At 39.5% G+C, this 7,453-nt stretch overlaps 1 pseudogene; it reads right to left on the bottom strand.

The window, feature by feature from the left end:
• Positions 1-5,877: 5,877 nt before the first annotated feature.
• On the bottom strand, positions 5,878-6,969 carry LOC122489002 (annotated as a pseudogene).
• Positions 6,970-7,453: the final 484 nt, after the last annotated feature.

Raw genomic sequence — 7,453 nt, 5'->3', positions numbered from 1 at the left:
CATTACATTTTTTTCTTTTTAGCTTAAATCCATTCCAATCTTAGCCTGACTATACATGAAATTCCTTTTTCAATATTCCTTTTCCACAAATTCTCTATAATTTTCATACCTCCTTAGTTTTTGTCCTTTTTTCCCCCATCATTTTGTTTTGGGATGAAATTATTTTTTTTCTTTACCAATAAAAAACAAAACAAAACAAAAAACCAAACAGACATAAAAACATACCCGTCATATCTTTCCTTATCCAAAAAAACCTCATATGTTCTATTTTTTAACCTTTTTATATACACTCATTTGCTTTCACCCTTATTATTTTTGTAGTTTTGTAAATAAAAAACCTTATCTTTTTTACAAATCAATTTTGGCAATGCCCCCTAGAGGTAGAAAAACATCATATACATACAACATACATGTATATATGATAGGAAAAAAATAGGATAAAATAGGTAGAGATGAAAAGGATTAGGACCTGATGTCCCTGGGTGGGGAAAGACATATTTTGGAACAATGCTGGGAATGTCTGACCATGGCAAACCCCCTCAGGTGGCTCATCTCAGGTTTCTTTCAGGAATTTAACAAAATACCTGACTAAAAATAAGTAGACCATTAAACCTATGACCCACAAGGAACTGGTATGGCCATAGACCACCCCTCATACAATGGAAATGAGCCAATCATGAAGGGACAGCCCAGCAACTAGAATTATCCAGCCAATAAGGACAAAACCTGAGAAGGATCAAGTGGGGAGGGTAAGAGTGGGGCAACTGGAACCTGATAAAACAAGGACCCTTGCCTATTGTAGGTGGGCATTCACTTTCATATGTCCCCTCTTTGTAAAGAGAGCTTTCCTACTCTTCTTCCTTCCTAATCTTATATTCTTTTTGCCCATTTTGTGTCCACCTTTTAATTATTTGAAGTGGTGAGACAATGAATCCCAGGTATTGTGTTAAAAAGTCCTGCAACACATAGACATGTATAAACATACTACTTACACAAACAGAAACCCCATAGCCTTCATTGCAAAACTTTAGCCATAAATCATGTACCCACTCACATGGTATTTGTGATCTTATGAAGGCTGTGCATTAGATTTTTGAGCAAGAGAACTTCTCTAACAGTCTTTTATTTAAGTTTATTTATTTATTTTGAGAGAGAGAGAGAGAGAGAGAGAGAGAGAGAGAGAATGTGTGTGTGTGAGCATGAGCAAGGGAGGGACAGCGCAAGAGAGGCAGAGAGAGAATCCCAAACAGATTCTGCACCAGCACCCTGGAGCCTGATGCAGGGCTTGAGCCCACAAACCTTGAGATCATGACCTGAGCCAAAACCAAGAGTCAGACACTTAACCAACTGAGCTACCCAGTTGCCCCTCCAATAGTCTGAATATTAAATAGCCTCCTTCCTCCCAGTGTTTTTTTCTTCTTGAGTCTCTGTGGGCAATGTTTTGGTTATCTCCTGGGGTATATACATTTCAAAGACATGATAGGATTTACAACTTCAAGGGAGAGAGAAAGAATGTATTTTCCCTTAAGTATTTTGGGATAATTGCTATTTAAAATTTTCCTTTTGTATTTGGGGTGAGACAACATGGGGTATTTCCAGTTTCTCTCTATCAATCACCATAACATCCTCCTCTTCATTCTCATTTTTCCAATGACTCCATCTTTTAGCATCCCAGTTAGGCTTTGTCACAAGTGCCCAGACCTTAATCTGTAGCAGTTTGTGCCATCCCAGTTTTCCTAAGCAGCATGCTAAATTGTCCCAATTTATTACCTTGCTCTTCCAACTTGTCTGCCAGCCACAAAGCTAGGACCAGTTTGCAAACCAACAATTGCTGAGTCAGGCAGGAGACTAAAGTAATGAGCCTTGAGAACAAAGCATCCACAGGGGAAATCCCAAGGTAGCCACCAACGTGTGGGGGGGGCGGGGGGGCGCGGATGGCTCTTATGTTAAATGCCAGTGGACTGTGTGCCAGTATGTGGACACTTAGAAAACACTGGCTGTTTTCATGTGCTGTGTTTTCACAGTGCACTGTGACAAAGAAAGGAAAGGAATTGTCACTACAGTGGACTGGCTCCTGCTGTCAGCAGTCACCTAGACATGGACGCCCAACTAGAAGCTAAAACTTGACTTAGAAAGTTGGAAGAAAAGCGGAAGTTAGAAAAAGGCGTGCAATTGTCCATTATTCTGCTAGCTTTGTGGCTGGCAGACAAGTTGGAAGAGAAGGATAATAAATTGGGACAATTTAGCATGGTCCTGTACAGAAGTCAAGGAGAAGCCAAAGAAAGCATACCACTCCAGATTGATAGGGGACAGTTTTAATAAGCAAGGGTACTTTTGAAGCTTGTTTTGAGCAGCTGTAAAACTAGTGGATTTCTGTACCTACTTGCCAAATCTTAAAAGTTTATAATTGACCTTCATTGGTTTCAGTCACATACATTGTTCATATGGTCTTAATACCTCATTTGTTTTCAAGGCTATGTCTTTGGGGTGGCTTCTAAGAACAGAGAAGGCAAATGGAGTGCCTATTCCAAGGAGGAGTGGGAGGGAGTGTGAGGCTCCGATTGCTTAGGTTCAACTCAAAGGTCAACAACTAGTCAGTCATATCATCTTCTTCTTCTTCTTCTTCTTCTTCTTCTTCTTCTTTTTAAAGTTTATTTATTTATTTGTTTTTGAGAGACCAGGGGAGAGACAGAGAGAGGGAGAGAGTGAATCCTAAGCAGGCTTTGTGCTGACAGCACAGAACATGACAGGGGCTTGAACTTACCAACCACGAGATCATGATCTGACCCAAAACCAAGGGCTGGGTGCTCAACTGACTGAGCCATCCAGGCACCCCATGCAATTCTACCTTGAAATTCATCAGACTGCTATTGCTGAAAGATTACAAAGTAACCTAGTTGTCAGACTTCTCGGTTTTAGGTGCAGTTAGACCATCCTACTAACATGGTCTCTGGTGACTTTTTTGGGGTGACAGTGGGGTTCATGGGGTCCAGAGCCAACAACCAAGAAAGAATTCTTGAAGATGTCTTTGGTGCAAAAAGTGATTTTATTGAAGCATGAGGACAGGACACATGGGCAGGAAGAGCTGCCCTGAGACCATGAGATGAGACTGGTTTTATACTGTGGAGTTGGGGGTAGGTAAAGTCCAGGGGAAGTTTCCAGTGAGATTTTCATATCCTAAACAAGACTCACAGGATAGTGGAGGCCTAGCTATTGTCAGGCTAAGGTTGTTTTCCCTGTAGCAAAGCATTAGCATTAAGGTAGTAGGGAGTTCCAGGAGAAACTCTGCCAGCCTCAAGTATTTGCCAATGGGCTGCAGGTTATAAGGAAATTGAGTTCTACCTGCCATTTCCTTCTGACTTTGTTTCTCACATCAGTTTCTACTTGATTATTCCACCTCTCTAGGGTTTGTGTGAGAAGAGGCTAAGACATGCCTGTGTGTAACCCACACCAGGCTTCTATTACTTGATGGAACCTATATGAGTCCATTGAAACCAAAAAAGAATATAATACTCCTAATTCACCTAGTAATTGGTCTTTTCACCTTGGTCCCTGGATAACTTGTATGGGTGGGACCAGTGTATAAATTAACCCTGCCTTTCAACACTATACCTCTTCTACCTGTGTCTCCTTCAGGATCTAATCAACAAGAAAGTGTTTCAGGATATTAATAGGTTATATTCTACATAAAGTTAAAATATTTTATCAAGATACTCACCAGTGATTTAAAAATCAATCTGCATTCTAAGATCCTCTGTGTTACCGTGAATGTTTCCAAGGTGTGCCAGAGAAAGGCTGACAATTGCCTGTGTGTGTTGCATTCAGATTTGTGATTCTGCACTGTTACTTCTGAAATTTAGTTTTATCTTAAAAGTCAGTCTTGGAGATAAAGAGCTTAATGATGTATTATAAAGATCTTGGTTTAATAGAAAACGTGAGGTAAATTTTGCCTGTCAGATGAGCAACCTAAAATTCTAGCTACAAAGGGATTTCAGATTTTGAGTAATCTGTCTAGACAAGGGTAATTATAGAAAGTGACTGTTACTTCTCTAATGTTAAGTTTGAAATGTGATAACGAAAAATGAATATTATTTATTCAGATGCACTATTTCAAGTAATATACTTCACCAAGAGGCATGGTTTCACATCCATATATCAGACTGCCTTGTGAATATTTCCCTTTTATTTTTGCAGGATTTTCAAAACTTGTTAATGGATTTCTTTTTTTTTATAGAAAGGAAATTTTAATGTGTTAAACATCATGTGCATTTTCTGTTGTTAATGAAGACATGATACATTCAGAAATGTATTAAAAAACAAAAAAGACAAAAAAACAAGACCAAAAAACTTCCTAGAAAGAGGCTTCACGAGAAAAAAATCAGCCCAAGTTCTATTCCTTTCACTCAGAAGTGTCTCTTAGCACAAATCAGCAACCCCTCCACACACAAAAGCACTGCCATTTGTCTTTGCAAGCAGAACATAAAACACATGCCTTAGTTAACAGGTTACTTCAGTGCCCACCTGGTCCAGTTTAAAATATTTGTTTGGAGATCCAGTTTGTATGTCCTCCATAGGTACACTGAACAAGAAGCCAGGTATTGTCCTATTATTTTGTAAATGGCAGCTCTTGTAGCTGAAGCAAACCATTAAGATTATAAAGAGCTCTCCGTTGAAAGAAATTCTCAGATGAAAATACATTAAGGAGAAACTCTGAAAGTTAAACAAGCCTAGTTTTTTTTTTCACTAAAATGGTGGGATCAAGGTAGAATGTCTATTCTGAAGAGCAGCTCCATTTGTCTCCCCACGAGAAAAGGCCAAATTTTGTAGGACTCATATAATTTAAAAACTAAGCTAATAAAAAAATAAAATATACACCTTAAGATACTAAAAAACTTGAAATAATGTCAGGGTTTATGGAATGGGAAATAGAGTTCTGTGTTTTTTTGTTCTTGTTCAAAAAAGGAAACTATAATACAGTTTTAAGGTAAAAACAAAACAAAACAAAACAAAACAGAACTCTGAATATGCATAGCATTTCACAGACTCTATGTACACAACACCACACAAGAATGAGTTACATATCAGTGATTATCATGCAAATTACTGGCTGGCGACTTAGATTTCCTGCAACAGAAGTCCTGGGTCAAAAATGTGTTAAAAGCTTGTAATGTCAAGGACAAAAAAAATGGTATGAGGGAAAAGGAAGAAAAGCCTGCCTGGGTCTGTTATAGACATGATATTCAACAGCATAAAAATAATACCTTCCATATAGCCCCCCAAATGGGGCAAAACCTATCTTCCACAACTTAACATGGGAAAAAAAATTCACTTGTAACTATAGCACTCCCATATTTGAATGATAAATATGTTCAATCTGGTGCTATAAGTTAAGAAATTGTTGAGAATATATATGAGTAAAGCAAAATAAAAACAAAAGGCTAACCTTAAAAACTGGAAAACCCATCTGTCCTAAAGCCAAGTAGGTATAATCCTGATCATTACTATATATGACATAATCCACAGAAGGAAAGGATGGTCCAGAAAAAAAATCTTCATTTTGTTCAGTACTTAGGTTTGATGTTATCCTAGGAAAAACAGTGACAATTCAATGAATGTGTCACACATACAACTGAAAATCCCCTTCTGGTTTCAAACACATTTAAACAATAATCTTCCTTGGCTAATTTTTCTCAAGTGCCAAACACAACTTCTTTGTACAGGACCAGTTCAAATACCTCCTCCCCTTCAAACAGTAGATATGAACATTTAGGAACATTCTACAATGCCAAGTGCCTTAAGAAAGAGAAAGATTCTGAAGTTCTAGTGACATAAGTGTTCTGAGGAAGCCAGGTTGTGATTAACACTGATGGGAGCCAATTAGGCAGCGGTGGTTTGTTTCTCCTCAGGTGTTTCCTCCAACAACTGCATGATCAGTTTGTGCAGGGGTTTGCAGATCTTTGAGTAACCCCCTCTTGTGAGATGCAGAAAATCAAATATGTCTTGGCAGGAGATGGCACCATCCAAGTGCACAAAGCCCCCATCTATATTCAGAAGCTGCACATTGGCAGCTTTGGCAGGGTAACCGTGAGGAATTAGTTCACCTTGGCGTTCTTTTACCTCAAAGGGCTGGGCTTCTCACCTCAAGGTAACAAACACAATTACAATGATTTTAGCCTGTGGCTGCCTTGTGTTAGTAAAGTTCTACAATGGCCTTGATTCCACCTCCTACTTCTCCCGCTGTATTTTCACGGTTGTTTGTTCCTACCCAAATGACTATGACCTTAGGTTTAATAATCTCCAGTTCTCAGGCTGCCTGGGTGGCTCAGTCGGTTAAGTGACTGACTCTTGATTTTGCCTCAGGTCACGATCTCATGGTTTGTGAGATTAAGCCCCCCCATTGGGCTCTATGCTGATTGTGTGGAGCCTGGTTGGGATTCTCTCTCTTCCTCTCCCTTTCTCTCTCTCTTTCTCTTTCTCTGCCACTACAGCACATGCACACTGTCTCTCTGTCTCTCTCTCTCAAAATAAATGAACTTAAAAACTAATAATAAACTCCAGTTCTCCATTCTTTAGTCTCCACAAAACATATTTTGTATCTCCCTCAGTTCCAAAATTCAGTGCATTAATTGGAGCAAAAAGCTCTCATCATATCTCCTATTGCTCCACCTTGGAGTCCCCCACAAACAGTACATCCTGTTCTTGTGTTTATGGTCTAGGACAAATCTGTTGTGCTGAGACATCATCTGTCATCTCCTTGAATATCGTCCACTGCATGTGCAATAGCTGCTGGGTTTGAGTATCCTTGGCTCATTCTATACTCAGGCAGAGGGTCCCTGCAGGTTCCAAGTGGCTGTGGCATGGGCTGGTGATATGTCTGTCGCTCGCTCAGTCCCTGTGCCATGTCCCTCGGCCCAGCACCAGCAGCAGCTCCTCCTGTTAATGGGATCCTTCCTCCCTCTCTCCCTTTCTCCTTCCTTCCCTTACTCCCTCCCCTTACTTCCCTCTCTTCTCTCCTCTCTCTCTCCCGCCCTCTCTCTCTCTCTGTCTCTCTCTCTCTCTTTTTCTTTCTTTCTTAGCATGAAACTCAGGGGTAAATTTAGCAGTATTTTTAAAAAATTTTTATTGTGATAAAAAAACATAACAAGATCTATCCTCCTGACAAATTTTAGGTGTATAGTACATTATTGTTAACTATATGTACACTGTTGTACAGCAAATCTCTAGAACTCTTTTCATCTTGCATGACTGAAACTCTATACCCATAAACAGCAATACCCCATTTCTCCCTCCCCACAGACTCTGACAATTGCCATTCTACTTTTTGCTTCTGTGAGTTTGATTGCTTTATATATCTCCTACAAGTGGAATTGCACAGTATTTGTCCTTCTGTAACTGGTTTATTTCACTTTACATGACGTCCTCAAGGTCAATCCATATGGTAGCATATGACATG

Source organism: Prionailurus bengalensis, chromosome B2 (genome assembly GCF_016509475.1).
Source record: "Prionailurus bengalensis isolate Pbe53 chromosome B2, Fcat_Pben_1.1_paternal_pri, whole genome shotgun sequence".
Classification (NCBI taxonomy): domain Eukaryota; kingdom Metazoa; phylum Chordata; class Mammalia; order Carnivora; family Felidae; genus Prionailurus; species Prionailurus bengalensis.
The sequence above is the reverse complement of the archived record's forward strand: the minus strand, read 5'-3'. Positions and strand labels throughout refer to the sequence as shown.